The sequence below is a fragment of the Lepidochelys kempii genome, chromosome 14 (assembly GCF_965140285.1).
Source record: "Lepidochelys kempii isolate rLepKem1 chromosome 14, rLepKem1.hap1, whole genome shotgun sequence".
In the NCBI taxonomy this organism is placed as follows: Eukaryota; Metazoa; Chordata; order Testudines; family Cheloniidae; genus Lepidochelys; species Lepidochelys kempii.
The window spans coordinates 47,537,174-47,552,793 of NC_136393.1; positions in this window are offsets into that span (position 1 = coordinate 47,537,174).

Below are 15,620 nucleotides of genomic sequence, written 5' to 3' on the forward strand. Positions count from 1 at the left end.
TGCTCAAAGCAGGACCAACCACAACTCAATCATCCCAGCCAGGGCTTTTCTTAACTTATCTTAAATCAGGGGTTCTCAAACTGGGAGTTGAGACCCCTCAGGGGGTTGCAAGGTTACTACATGGGGGTCACGAGCTGTCAACCTCCACCCCAAACCCCTCTTTGCCTCCAGCATTTATAATGATGTTAAAGTGTTTTTAATTTATAAGGGGGGGTCACATTCAGAGGTCTGGTGTGGGAAAGGGGTCACCAGTACAAAAGTTTGAGAACCACCGTGACTTAAATGAAGGCCAGTGGTTAAACCTGCAATAACAGGATTAGTACCATTCCTTTGAGATATTCAGACTCTCGTAATAGCACTTCCTTGGCAAGCTGCGCCTGGTCCAGAGAAAAGCTGCTCTGTTGCATTAGGACTACAAGGCACTGAGTGACATCAACTCCTACTGAAGTAACGGGAGGAAAGGGCGCTCAGCACTTCACAGGATAGAGCCCTGTGTCTGATACCGGGGCTGTAGGAGTCAGCCCCGGTTCTGCAGAATTTGTGCCCACAGTAAAATAGTCAGGTTCCCTTGTCACACAGTGACCTGACAAGTAGGAAGAACAGTTGGAGGAAAAACCAGCCTTATGCAGTAATTTCGGCACCCCTAGGTCTCACGTAGCACTTGCTAGTAACATTAGTTTATTAACTACTTGGTTGATAAATCTGCAGCTCCAGAGTCGTCTCCACCTCACTTCTCTGTCCATCCCTCATACCCCTCCTATTACTGCAGCAAATCCACCCCTCTGTACAGCAATCCTAATGACTACAGCACTGCAGTAAAGGAGGCAAAACAACCCTTCTGATCCTCCAACATCCATGCAGCAGAATCATAGTCAATGGAGCTATTTTGCACATGAACTGGTTAAGCAATCCAGGCTGCATAGCCCAGACATCAGACCCAGGCATCCACTGCTGTGAAGAGCTGTCAGCATGCTTCACTGGTAAGATCAACCAAATATGTATGAATAGAGCTGAGTGGGAAAGAAAATTCCATTGCTGACCAGATTGTATTATTCACCCCACCATTCCTAAGTTTGCCCCCATCATACACACTGAACCTCAAGAAATCCTGAAAAATGTTAGAGATACAACCTGTGAAACAGATCCATGCCCATCCTTGCTGGTAAAAGTCAGGTAGGAAAAGCTATGCCCACTATTCATAGGAATAATCAACACCTCCTTCAGAGAAGCTCACCTGCCAAATTCCTTGAAAAATGCAACTGAGACGATTTGGGGACTCTGTCTCTGTACAACTTATGAACTCTGGTTAATTTTATGAAATTCCTGTATCACTGAAAGCCTCAGAGTGTCTGGCAGGGTCCCAGAGATGTATAACACCCCCTCTTCCTTTCCTTCCATGGTCTGGAAGAACCTGCAGAACAAATAAAATAAATCATTAACCTTAATACCTGGTCTCTGCTCAAATTGTGGGTATGTTAAGGAGGGTGCCTTGTCTGGGAGAACCAGTTTGACCCAGATGGTCTGAAGGGAGCAGGTTTTGGAGAATGGAAATTCTAAAAACAGGAGAACAAAAAAACCAGGTGGTGATTTTCTCCAAAGACTCAGAGGGACTCTGAGACAGATGAAGTTTGAGCAGGAGAGAGGAATAGAGAGGGATGCTTTTGCAGCAGAGGGGACCTTCTTTGACTGTGGGACCAGCCAAGGTCAAAGAAGCAGGCAGGAGGAGAGAGCAGACTGCACATTGCAGAGAAGTCGTGAGGAGAGAGGTGCAGGAGAGGGGACTTGGAATCCTGAGAGGACACTGCCCCAAATCCTGATGAACACTCCAGCATGCTGAGGAAACTGAAACAGGAATGGAGTATAGATGTTTTAATGTTTTGACAAGAGCTGTACATCTCTGGAGCTATCTAAAAGAACACTGATTGGTTTGGGAGCTTTTTGCAAAATCTGTGTTACATGCTTCAACTATCATGCTTCCCTGGAGAGGTAAACTGTAACCCCAAACACCTGTAAGGTCAGAGCTCTGGAGAAGAGTGCTTTAGCTACTGGGATGTCTATGTGGGGGTCAGCACTGATCCTGGGGGCCTAGGGTAACTGGAACACAAGGTCCCATTTCCATGAAGGGGCCACAGACATAGCGCCTGCATCCAGGGAGCATGCCAGAGAAGCCAATGAAAGAGAGAGCACTGGGGCCTGCTCAGAGTCAGGAAACTTACAACACAAGGGTCTAGCATGATGGGACCCAAACTCAGAAGCCTGGTGAGTGTCCAACTGGGGGAGCTTTACCAGGGCTAATTAATTAATTAATCTATTAACAAAGAATTTAAGGACGGTAGTATAATCAATGTTAATCAATATGGGTTTATGGAAAATATATCCTGTCAGACTAACTCGATATCTTTTTTGTTGGCATTACAAGTTTAGTTGATAAATGTAATAGTGTTGACATAACATACTTACGTTTGATTTGGTACCAAGTGACATTTTGATTAAAAAACTAGAGAGCTATACAATTAACATGGCAAACATTAGATGGATTAAAAGCTGGCTAATGGATATGTCTCAACGTGTAGTTATAAATGGGGAATCGTCATCCAGAGGGTCTGTTTCCAGTGTGGTCCTGTAGGGTTCAGTTCTTGGACCCACACTATTTAACATTAATAAAAATAACCTGGAAGAAAACATTAAATCATCACTGATAAAGTTGGCAGATGACACAAAAATTGGGGGAGTGGTAAATAATGAAGCGAACAGGTCGTTGATACAGAACTATCTGGATCACTTGGTAAGCTGGGCACAAACAAACAATATGATTTTAATATGGCTAAACGTAAATATATACATCTAGGAACAAAGTCTGCAGGGCATGATTAGAGAATGGGGGGGGGCTCTCTCCTGGGAAGCAGGGACTCAAAGAGATTTGGGGGTCATGGTGGATAGTCAGCTGAACATGAGCTCCCAGGGCAACACTGGCTGAAAGGGCTAATGCGATCCTGGGCTGCATAAAGATGGGAATCTAGAGTACGTGTAGAGAGGTTATTTTATCTCTGTATTTGACACTGATGTGACTGCTGCTGGAATACTGTGTCCAGTTCCAGTGTCCACAATTTAAGAAAGGTGGTCATAAATTGGAAAGGGTTCAGAGAAGATCCATGAAAATGATTAAAGGATTAGAAAATATGCCTTGTAGTAATACACTCAAGGGGCTCAATCTATATAGCTAAATAAAGAGAAGGTTCAGAGTGACTTGATTACAGTCTAGAAGTACCTACAGGAAGAACAAATATTTAATAATGGGCTCTTCAGTCCAGCAAAGAAAGGTAGAACATGATCCAATGGCTGGAAGTTGAAGCGAGACAAATTCAGACAGGAAATAAGGCATACATTTTTAACAGTGAGAGTAATTAACCACTGGAACAACTTACCAAGCATCATGGTGGATTCTCCATCACTGACGATGTTTAAGTCAAGATCAGATGTTTTTTTTCCTAAGAGATCTGCTCTAGGAATTATTTTGGGGCAGGTCTCTGGCCTGTGTTCTATAGGAGGTCAGACTAGATGATGACACTGGCCCCTTCTGGCGATGGAATCTATGAAGGGCTACGACAGCAACAGCTTGCTCAATCCTCAAGAAACCAACCCACTCGACCCTGAAGACCTGGCTATATTTAGTCGTGTGAAAAGAACCCTGGGGGGTGGGAACCTGATAACAGTCTTCAAATATGTTGAGAGCTGTTGGAAGGTTCTATGGTCATTTGCTGTCATTTACTTTTATTTTGAAAAATTTCCTGTCGTCGCCATTTCAAATCTGTACATGTTGTAGTTTGGGGGCCATACTGGGGTTCCTTCTTGTTTAGCTTTTGGCACTCTTTTCAAGTGTGGCGGGAAAAGACTGAGCACATGACCTGGCGAATCTGCCTAGATGCTGCTGGGTATATGAACCGTGCACGCCAATCACCGAGTGCTGTCCGCCCCAGAGGCAGCCCGTGTCAGTTGTGTTTGTGAGGTCTTCAAGAGACATGTGCAGCATCATCAGCACTTACCTGAGGTCCAGCTTACCTGAAAGATTGTTCCAACTGATCCAAGTTCCTCCTGTGTTCATCCATCACACGGTCGAAGGTCTGGATCCACCTCATCAGGAGCTGTGGCAGACCAGACGGACACACCCGCCTTCCTTGTTCCGATTGTCATCTCATGTGTCAAGTATTAATCTTGTTGTTAGTCCATAGTCTGTATTGGGGAATACTGGGACCAGCTCCGAGCCTTCTGTTTCTCAGACCACCCAGTTATTATTATTGTTGCTAAATTTATCCTTATTTATCTACCAATGTTATATTAATAAACCCTCTTTGGTTCACCTTTAATTCTAGTAAAGTGTCATTGTTGCTGCGTCCATGGGTGATAGACCCTAACTCAGGGAACCAGAACACTACCTTTACCAGGGGTCCTTTATCTCTCTCCTATTTTCCCTTTTCCCATAACACTGTTATAAAGAGGACAGTGATCAGTTGTTCTTCATGTCCACTGAAGGTAGGATAAGATGTAATGGGCTTAATCTGCAGCAAGGGAGATTCGGGTTAGACATTAGGAAAAACTTTCTAACTCTCTGGGTAGTTAAGCTCTGGAACAGGCTTCCAAGGGAGACTGTGGAATCCCCATCATTGGAGGTTTTTAAGAACAGGTTGGCCAATCACCTGTTAGGGATGGTCTAGGTTTACTTTGTCCTGCCTCAACACTTTATGACTTTTTGAGGTCCCTGTCAGACCTATATTTCTATAATTTTATTTTCTAGGTGGATCTACAAAAAGGTTAGACTGAAAGAAAAATATGTAATTCACACATAAGGAAGAGCTAGAGTCAGAATATCAATTGGTGTAAATTGCTGCAGATCCATTGAAGTCAATGTCATTGTGCCCATTTATACCAGCTGAGGATTTGACCCCTAAGTCATTATATGAAATTTTATCGACATCTCATGTTGTAATTAGGCATAAAAATCAATGGCCAAATCTTTAAAAGACTCAGCATGTCAGGTGAGGAAAAAAGCAGCACTGTCTGGTGTTAGAATAGGGGGTTGGGTTGTATTTCCAGCCCTGGCTCGGATGAATTGGGTTATTTCACAGTGGGTATTCTTCGGATGCTGCTATGGGGAGAGCTCGTGCAAACAACTGTTTTTTCAGTTCACAGACTGTGCCAAAAATTTGAAAAATAAAACAGCAAACCAAAAAGTAACAAAAAATTGTTCCAGATTGAACAAAACATTTTGTTTGACCCAAAACCAAACATTTCATTTTAAAAAAAATGTTTTCTGAAGTACATTTCAAAATTAAAAGCCATTTAGATTCAAAGTGTCTTGTTTTTTAAAAAAATCTTTAAAAGATTTCCATTTCCATTGTTCCATTTTGGGGGGAACTTTTTTAGGTTTGTCTTTGATCAAAACAATTTAATGAATTAGACGTGAATTCACAAAATGTTTCACTCACCCTGAATCTGTGTTTTTAATTGAAAAATAGATTTGGCCAAAGAATTTCACCCTGCTCTAGCGTTAAGGTTGTTTAAAAGTGGATTGGCGAATATAAAGATGGGACCACTGCTCTTGTCTCTTTTTTAAATGTTTAAAATATTATACGAACATAAAGGGCTTGTCTACACTACTGCTTAAGTCGATGTCAGTTACGTTGCTCAGTGTGAAAAAACCACCCCCCAAGCGACATCAGTTACATCAACATAAAGCGGTGTCTACACCAGGCTATGTGGGCAGGAGACGCTCTCCCACCAGCAACGCGCACGCCTCTCACTGTGGTGGAGTCATTAGGCTGAAGGGAGAGCCCTCTCCCGTCAGCATAGCGTGTCTTCACCAGACGCGCTGCAGCAGGGCAGCTGTACCAGTCCAGCTGCGCCGATGGAGCACAACAGCGTCACTAGCCCTGACGCTTTTAAAAAACATTCTGTTAGCTGCTCTGCTCCCTCCCTCCTGCACTTTTACACTTCGACGTTTACACATGTTTACACCAAGAAGAGGGCAGGAGAACAAGGGACAGGTAAGAAAGGAGAGGAGACAGCATAGAAGGTGCATAGGGGGCTTAAAATGGAAGCAGGAAGGGGGATGAGGAATAGAAATGAAACAATTTTTCAAACTTCACTCACAAAGAGGCTTTTTTAAAGCACATTCTGATTCTGCCGGTGGGATTGTTGTCCATCAGGAACAGAAAGGGAAGGGGCAAGTATCATTCTTTTATAAGACAGAAGTCATGTTATTCCTGAGTGTTGCCTGCCAGGCACAAGGAGAGTGGGACTGAAGTGCCCTGAGCTCGCTACCCTTACACTGAGTTACTCTACTGCATTGCACCAATATAATGTGTTGAGTCCATAGGCCGATATGTGAAGAACAAAATACTTTATTAAATAAACAGCCTCAGACTCTGACCTCAGGCCTGTGTTCTAGGCTGGTGTTTGTGTCAGCTGCACTGGAGAAATCTATACCACAAAAGCCTCAGCAATGACCAAAGCCTGCCTGAACATTGACTCACTTTGTGCTCTTTTCCTGTGTGATCACTAAACATAACGATTCTGCTGGCGTCACCACATGCTCTTTATTTCAGATGCATTTTGTAAAGAGACCTCTTACTCTGCATCCTCTGGATAAGTGAAACCGTTATGGAGGATGAAAAAAAACATTGTTAGAAGCAGAGTAATTGAAATACCTCGAAGAAGGTGTAAAGGAGTCTGAATGAGATGCGTTAAGTAAAGGACCCAATTATTCCTACTGAATTTCAGTGGGATTCGAGCTCTTAAATCTCAGGCTCAGCTGAAAATTTCCCAATTTTGTTCTTCGTTGTTTGTAAAACATGCGTGAATTTGTTCTCATGAAATGGGGGGAGGGGGGGTTCAGCAACAACTACTGAACAGGCTGCTGTGGTGCAAGCCTCCACATCTAACTCTGACCACAGAACCTGCTACTGCTCTATCTATCAACCCTGGGATGTTTTTAAGCATGATCTGTTGAAAAAAAATGGTTACTCACCTTCTCGTTAAGTGTTGTTCTTCAAGATGTGTTGTTCACGTCCACTCCAATCAGGTGTGTCCATGCATGGGCACAGTAGCTGCAAGATTTTTCCCCACGGATGCTGCTAGGGGGAAAATCTTCCGGCTACCGTGCCCGTGTGCACGCAGACACCTGATTGGAGTGAACGTGAGCAAGCACTCGAAGAAGAAGTTTTATTCCAAAATACAACAATGAAATACAGGTTCATGTTTCATTTTATATGGTTTCCTTTTAAAAAATTAGGAGATTTCATCTGACCCTGAGATTTAAGCACTCGAATCCCACTGAAATTCAATAGGAATTGGGTACTTAACTCCCTTAGGCTGCTTTGAAGTCTCAGTCTAGACCCAAAAAGCCCTATACTATTAAAGCCACCATAACGTTGCAGTTTAAGTGAGCAAGAGGCAGGAAGGGCAAACGTGCAGGTTTCTACAGCACAAAGCAATATAATGGGGAGCATTAGTATGTAAAGTATTTTGGTACTTTAAGATCCTTTACAGTGAACATTAGAGCAGGGGCATCATCTGATCTTGGGCAAAGGGGGCTGTTGCCCCCCCCCCCCCCCACACACACACGCCTTGGTTTGCTCCCCACCCAACTTTTCATAAGTCTATATGCTCCTTCCCCACCCCTCCAACCTTGCAGGATAGAACATAATCACATATAATGTGACACATTTGCTGACACAATCTCCCCACACCCCCCAAAATTTTTTTTTTCTGAAATGACGCCACTTAATTAGAGTAAGTAGCATATAGTTGGAAACCAAACTGTGCAGTTATTCAGCAAAAAAAAAAAAAAAAAAAGAGGTCTGGAAACATGTATTTTGTGGGCAGAGCAATTAGTGAAAAAATGATGCGGATGTTTAGCAAAAGCAGGTGGCCAATAAGGGGAAAGAATTTGTGGTTAACAGGATGATGAACAAAAGAGATTTTGCTAGCTGTTAATCATTATGGCACCCGTCTGTTGGCCAGAAGTGCAAAAAAATTGTCATCTGATTTTGTTTTCTCCCGTAGGTTTCAAAACAAGTTCTCACCCTGCAAACATTTATGCAGATGCTTCGCTTTCCGCATGTGAGCAGTCCCACTGGCATCAAGAGCAGTATGCACATGCTTTAAGGCAGGGGTAGGCAAGCTATGGTACGTGTGCCAAAGGCGGCACGCAAGCTGATTTTCAGTGGCACTCAAACTGCCCGGGTCCTGGCCACCGGTCCGGGAGGCTCTGCATTTGAATTTAATTTTAAATGAAGCTTCTTAAACATTTTAAAAACCTTATTTATTTTACATACAACAATAGTTTAGTTATATGTTAAAGACTTATAGAAAGAGAGACCTTCTAAAACGTTAAAATGTATTACTGGCATGTGAAACCTTAAATTAGAGTGAATAAATGAAGACTCGGCACACCGCTTCTGAAAGGTTGCTGACCCCTGCTTTAAGGTAAACATGCAGAAGAGCTTGCAGAATCAGGGCCTAACTCTCTGTAAAAAGGTAGCTGGGCTCAGGGGCTTGCAGTATCAGAAGTCTGAAGTGTTAATTGTGCTGGTGAAAGGCTCAGTTTCCTTTCTTGTACAAACCAGCAAGCAAATAGCAGAAAACTTTGCAGGGCGATGTTTAACTCAGCGTGGGTTGTGACACCCACTCTCACGGAAAATACAAAATAAAAAACAGAATTTGAGGGACAACATTAAAAAGTTTAGACCAACATCTATCATCTCTGGAAACTGATGTAGTCCAGTAAAGAACACCACATAGATTCTTAATCTCTGTAAAATAAACATCTCTACCTTTTTAAAACCCCAAATAAACAAACAGTGACCCCCCAACCCCCTACGTCTAGTGTCACAATTCACGTTTACGAAGGACAGCAAGAGCAGATCCAAAAGCAGCAGGCATTGCCACAGTGGGCTGGGGAAGGGGAAGAGGTGGGGCCCAGCTGGAAGGACCCCCTCTCCCCCCTGCCCAATACCTCTAGAACCAGAACTGTGCAGGAGCGATCTCTCCCACCGCAACCTACAAGAGCACCAGGACCCATGCAGCAGCAACCCCCCACCCCGAGCCATGATGTGGGGCTGGGGAAAGAAAACGTCCATGGAGGAACTAGTCCCAGAGGCCAAAGAGACAGTAGCCTACAGGAGCAGATGCAGAAGCTGCCTCAACAAGTGCTACAGCAGGGACTGGTTTGCTCCAATGCCTTCCCTTCAGCCTCACCCCATCTTGCTTCCATGTTCCTCGCTTTCCTTCCCTCCCTCTCCTATGCCCCTTCGCCCCCTTCCTTTGTCTGTTCAGCAGCTAATCCCCTCCTAACTAAACCCCACCCAAGGAATACAAATTACTGGGGCAGTAGCAGGATATTTCCAGCCCATCACATTCGTTTACTGTGCTTGTCTGTTATGCCCGTTCCCTGTCCTGTATATTTAGACTGTTAAGGTTTTGGGGGCAGGGACAATCAGCTCTTTTGTACAACACTTGCTACAGTGGGGGGCCCATTCTACCTGTCAGAAATACCTATATGGAACCCGTGATCATCATAGGTCTGAGCCTGTCAAAATCTTTATCCCCGCTCACCCCTGTGGGGCAGGGCAGGGTTATTATCCCCATTTTACAGTTGGGGAACCAAAGCGCAGAACAGCTACGTGACTTGCCCAAGGTCACAGAGGGAGTCTGTGGCACAGCAGGGACTTAAACCCAGATTGCCCAAGCCCTACAAAAGCACCCTAAACTGCTGGATCATCCTTCCTTTCTAGATGGTCCCCAGGCATTACTTCAGTAAACCTGCTATTACTGTGAGCATCTTCAGTTCTTGTCCTAAAGTACCGCGCATATTGCTGTCCACTGTTCAGCAGCACATTTCACTCCAGGGGAACTGCTGTTTAGCGGAGCATGACATGTACTATACAGCCCAAGCCGTATTCAGGCAAAGCTCTCAGAAGAAGACAGCCATTTAAAAAAAAAAAAAAAAGGCCTTAAGGTTACAATATATTTGCATGCAAGTATTTGTACATGAAAAACACATGTGATGTGCAGAGGATCTTTGCTCATATCAATCACGTAGTTCTATCCAATTCATGTATAAAAGAGTTTGTTTGGATGTACAGATTTTGTCTGCCATGCATGAAACAACATATTTAGCAGCCAAGTAGCAAGGCCACTTTGGACACTTTGTACATATGTTTACGTCCCAGTGATATATATCATACGCTTTTGGAGCAGAGAGAGAGACACACACACGCAAACTCTGCAATAAACCTGAAGGTGGGACACCCTTTGCACTTAAGTTTAAGTCCCTTTTTAAGATATATATTATATACACGGACACACGGGGTGCATGTTGCCTCTTAGAGGTGCCTGGGGCGGTGTTTAGTTTTTCCAGATTACTGGGTGGGGGCTAGAGCTGGTTCTCTTTTGCAGTGTTAAGAGGAATCCCTAGATATTGAAACTGGCCCTTGTTTCTGCCTACACCACCTGGCAGAAGTATATCTGTACCCTTCTGCCAGGTGGTGTTGGCAGGAACAAGGGCCAGTTTCAATATCTAGGGATTCCTCTTAACACTGCAAAAGAGAACCAGCTCAAACCCCCAACCCAGTAATCTGGGAAAACTAAACACCACCCCAGGCACCTCTAAGAGGCAACATGCACCTCACTCACAAGCACTGAGTCTGTGTATAACAAACGAAAACTTTCAATAAAAGGGAGAGGGCACTCAGCATTTCTTTGGGAAAACACTGCAACAATGATTCAAAAGTATGCAAACTGTAAGTAAACGCCTGTTCCACAATATCTTGGGCCGTGTCAGTTGCCCCAGTTTCCCAGCTTGTGGTGTGGAAGTCTGATGGATGAATGTCCCTTTAAAACACAACTCCCCTTTCCCTCTGCTGCACCCCACTCACAGTTGGTTGTCCGAAGTCAGCAAAGTCCCAGAATTCAGGGGTGTGTCCACGTGGCTCATTCCCACCCCTGAAAGGGGGGACTGATCAATGCCTCTGTGGCTGACCTCTGTAGCCTCTGCCATCTCTTTGCTGCTGCTGCTCACCCCTGTCTCTACTGTCGCCTCTGCCTCTAGCCGCAATGTCGTGCTCTGAGGCTCTACTGCTTAGCAATTTCACCAGGTAGTTCTCCCCAGACCAGGGCTAAGGCTCAGCCCCTTAGACCTATTAATCAGCAATTTCACCTCTGGTGATCACTGAACAGTCCCCTCCCCTTTCACTAACATGTGACATCATTACCCCCTGCTTAGCTATTGAGGTTACAGTTAGGGTGACCCTCCACAATTCTGCTGCCCTTCAGTCACACAGTAAGGAGAACAACATTTTATTACTGCCACATTCAAGAGTAAAGTGATTTTTAACCCAAAACAGCAAAAATTGGTCATTTTGGCAAAGCAGGTCTGTCTGCTGATCACCTTGGCAATTTAGGTGTGTCTATGCAAATACGGTCTGCTCCTGAGGTCTTTTGCCCCCAGTGCATCAAAAGAGGGAAAGGGAGAGCTCATTCAGACCCTTGCTCACACAGCATATGCTTCTGGAGCAAGAGAAGGGGGGAGAGCATAGGCACCGACTCTGTGGGTGCTCCAGGGCTCCAGGGGAAAAAATGATGGATGCTGCAGCCAGCTCCCTGCCGCCCCCCACCTGCCAGCGGCCCTGCTGATCAGCGCCTCCCACCCACCTTGGATCAGCTGTTCTGCGGTGTGCAGGAAGCACTGGGAGGGAGGGGAAGGAGTGAGGGTGGGTGCACTTTGGGGAGGGGGCGGAATGGGGCAGGAAGAGGTGGGGTGGGAGTGGGGCCTAGGGCAGAGCCGGAGGGTCGAGCACCCCGCAGCACATTGGAAAGTCGGCGCCTCTGGGGGAAAGAGAATAAATGGCTGTGTAGTCCAAGGGTTAGGACACCCACTCGAGAGGTGGGAGACTCATGGTCTAGTCCTCCTGTTCAAATGGATATTTATTTATCCACCATGGAACAGCTTCAACAGGAGAGACTTCGGGACCCTCTCCCCATCAGACTGTCCCCTAGCTCAGTGGCTGGCGCACAGTCCCGAGAGACCCCTCTTCATATCCCTTCTCCCCCTCAGGCAGAGAGGGACATTGAACCTGGGTCTCCCACATTCCAGGTGAGTGCTCCACCCACCGGGCTAAAAGTTATAAGGTGGCTGCCGCTCTCACCTCCAGTGCTGCCCACATCTTGAATGGGAGCCTATGTGGGAGGCAGCCCCTGAGCACACTTACCAGATCAGGCCCTGCATGTGAGCTAGATGGGCAAACACCTACCTACCCTGGGTCATGGATTGTGTGGGGACTTAGGCGGGAGCTCGGCATCCTGACACCTCCAGTGAGGCAGCATGGCCTATGCTCAGAGGCAAAAGCACCTAGGGAATTTTTCCCATGAAAAGTTAGGTGTCTGCAGTGCTTGGTGGGAGTGTTGTGGATCTCTGTGGAGCCTAAAACTGGGAGTTAGGTGTCTAATTCTTCAGTCTGGGTGTCTAAGTAGCTTTGTGACTCTGCCCCTATGTCCACTCCGAGTAATAAACAATAGTGATTTTGAGCAGAGTGAAGGCAAACACCTAGAGCTTAATCCCACCCATTTTCAAAGGCTCATACTTGTGTTAGGGCTATTAAAAAAAGCATCTAACCCTCTTTTTCAAAGGGGAACAGGTAAGGGAGAAGGAGGAAGTGAAGGATAGCCACATCTAAGAGTGAATAACATGATGGAGCTGTGTGTCTGGCTTCATTACACAAACATTATCTGTATGATTCTTTGGTTTAACTTTATATTGTGCGGTCAGAAAACAATCTTCATGCATCATGAAGTTCTGTCTAATCTGATTAACAATTTCTAAATATTGCTCTTCTATCTGCAGCTATAACTTGTCTACATTTTCAAGTGGTTTCTCAGTTCAAACCTTTGATAAGATGTCACTGTTTCCACCACAGGCCTATATCCTAAGTTGAACAGTCTTAGCATGGGCTTAGCTACCCCTTAACATCTAATAATTTAGCAGAATATAAAAAGATGCAAGATGAACGGGGTTGCACGCATTAAATCTTGAGTCTAAAGTGAGAAACCCCAGCCACCTGTCTCAAAGAAGGACTCAAGGTATAATAACTATTGTACTCAGCATTTCTATAGTACATTTTTTCAGAGAACTGACTAATTACAATTAAATGTAGTATTTAGTACTAATAAATAACATCCTATCTGGAGCCCTCAGAGAGCTTTATAAACATATGTTAAAATCCTCCCAATGGCTTTATGAGTAGGTAAATATCTCCATTTTACAGATAGGGAAACTGAGGCAGAGAGACAGGATCTGTTTAAAGTCAGACAGGAAGTCTGTGGCAGGGCTCAAAGTCATACTAATGTTGCCTGACTAAGTCTATGTTTAACCATAAGATGATCCTTAGGCAAATGCTCAAACAGTTCCCTCTCAAAATAAACTACAGATGCTTAGGATGCAATCAACAACTTGATGAGGATAAAACAATGAAATTACTTTATATTTTTATAAAAATATAATTTGATGTAAAGAATCTTCACGTTAGAAGCCACTGAATAAGTTTAGAAAAACCATTATTTGACAGTTGTGAGACAAATGTATTTAACTTCCTAATAATGTACAAAGACTTTATACCTGAATGCTTGTCAGTTGTATTAAACCAGAAATGAATTTAAAGAGGAAACCAATACAGCTGTAACGAAGAGGCAATTCAGGTCACTTATTTTAGATGTTATTTGCCTAAACTTCAAAGCCTTACGAGTGCAGCTGTACAGAAAAGTGTGCAATTGCAAAATTAGTTTGTGCATACAATTCCCACAGTTGCATGTGTAACTGTGGCAATACGTCAATGCTAATTTTGTTGCTTAACCCATTCCTAAGTATTTCTGTAATGGTGCCCCTAAAGGCCCCAGTCATGTTAGGCATCGTACACGTAAGACAGTAGCTCTGTGAGGTAGGAACTTTCATCATCTGCAGACTGACAACAGGTAGATTAAACAAATAAATGGGGGTAATGAAGGGATGAGGTAAGCAGTGAAACAATCTTTGTTAGCTTAATAAATAGCCGTGATCAAATCATCTGAGAGCATGTAAGACACAGTCTAAGGACCCTCAACTCCCACTGAAGTCAGTGGAAGCTATAGGTGCTCAGTATCTTTTAAGACGGGGCAATTAGGGACTCATACAGACCTCAAAGTAGTCAGTAGGGTCACAAAGATATTTAGGTTCATTACTTCCATTGAAACCAGTAGAAGTTGGGGGACTAATACCTTTGAGGATCTGGGCCTGGGAGACTATGGGCTTTGGAAGCACATATACTTAACTCCTTTAATGATAATCTGCCCAAAAACCGGAGAGGACGAGGTGGCAAAAACCTGCCAACTGACCATTGGCTGGTCTTCTGGTACATTACGTCAGTGTGTTAGATGCAGTACTATACACATTGTAAGAGACTAGTTGCAGATGATACAAAATTACTCAAGTTTGTTAAGTCCAACACTGGCTGTGAAGAGTTACAAAGGGATCTCACTAAACTGGGTGACGGGGCAACAAAATGGAAGATGAAATTCAGTGTTTGTAAGTGAAAAGTAATGCACATTGGAAAAATAATCCCAACTATACATATAAAATGATGGGATCTAAATTAGCTGTTACCATTCAGGAAAGAGATCCTGGAGTCATCGTGGGTAGTTCTCTGAAAACATCTGTTCAATGTGTAGCGACAGTCAAAAAAGCTAACCATGTCCGGAACCATTAGGAAAGGGATAAGTAATAAAATACAAAATGTCATAATACCACTATATAAATCCATGGCAGGTATGCAGTTCTGGTCGCCCTATCTCAAAAAAGGCAACAAAAATGATGAGGGGGATGGAACAGCTTCCATATGAGGTGAGATTAAGAAAACTGGGGCTTTTCATCTTAGAAAAGTGATGACTAAGGACAGGGGATATGATAGGGGTCTGTAAAATCATGAATGGTGTGGAGAAAGTGAATAGGGAACACAGAACTAGAGTTCACCCAATAACATTAATAGGCAGGTTTAAACCAAAAGGAAGTACTTCTTCATGCAATACCCAGACAACCTGCAGAACTCTTTGCCAGGGGATGTTGTAAAGGCCAAAAGTACAAAAAAGAAGTAGATAAATTCACGGAGATTAGGTCCATCAATGGCTATTAGCCAAGACGATCAGGGACACAACTCTATGGTCCAGGTGCCCATAAGTCTCCAGCTGCCAGAAACATCTGGCATTGGCCACCGTCAGAGGCAGAATGCTGGGCTAGATGAGCCACTGGTCTGACCCTCTATGGCCATTCTTATGACTAGGTTTGGAAAGATTAGATTCTTATTAGTAAATATCAGTAAACAGATTTCACCACACACACACAAACTGACCCAAAAATATTTCCAGTCAATAATAATCAAAATTTACAGATAGACAAAATAGTTGGGGCTTCAGAGTTTGATTTAAGGATATTTACACTGTATACTGTGACATATGGTACCGACAATTTGCTTTAACGGTTATAAAGCTTTAACTTTTTGAATCTCAACATCTACTATCATTAAATAATTGTTGTCTGA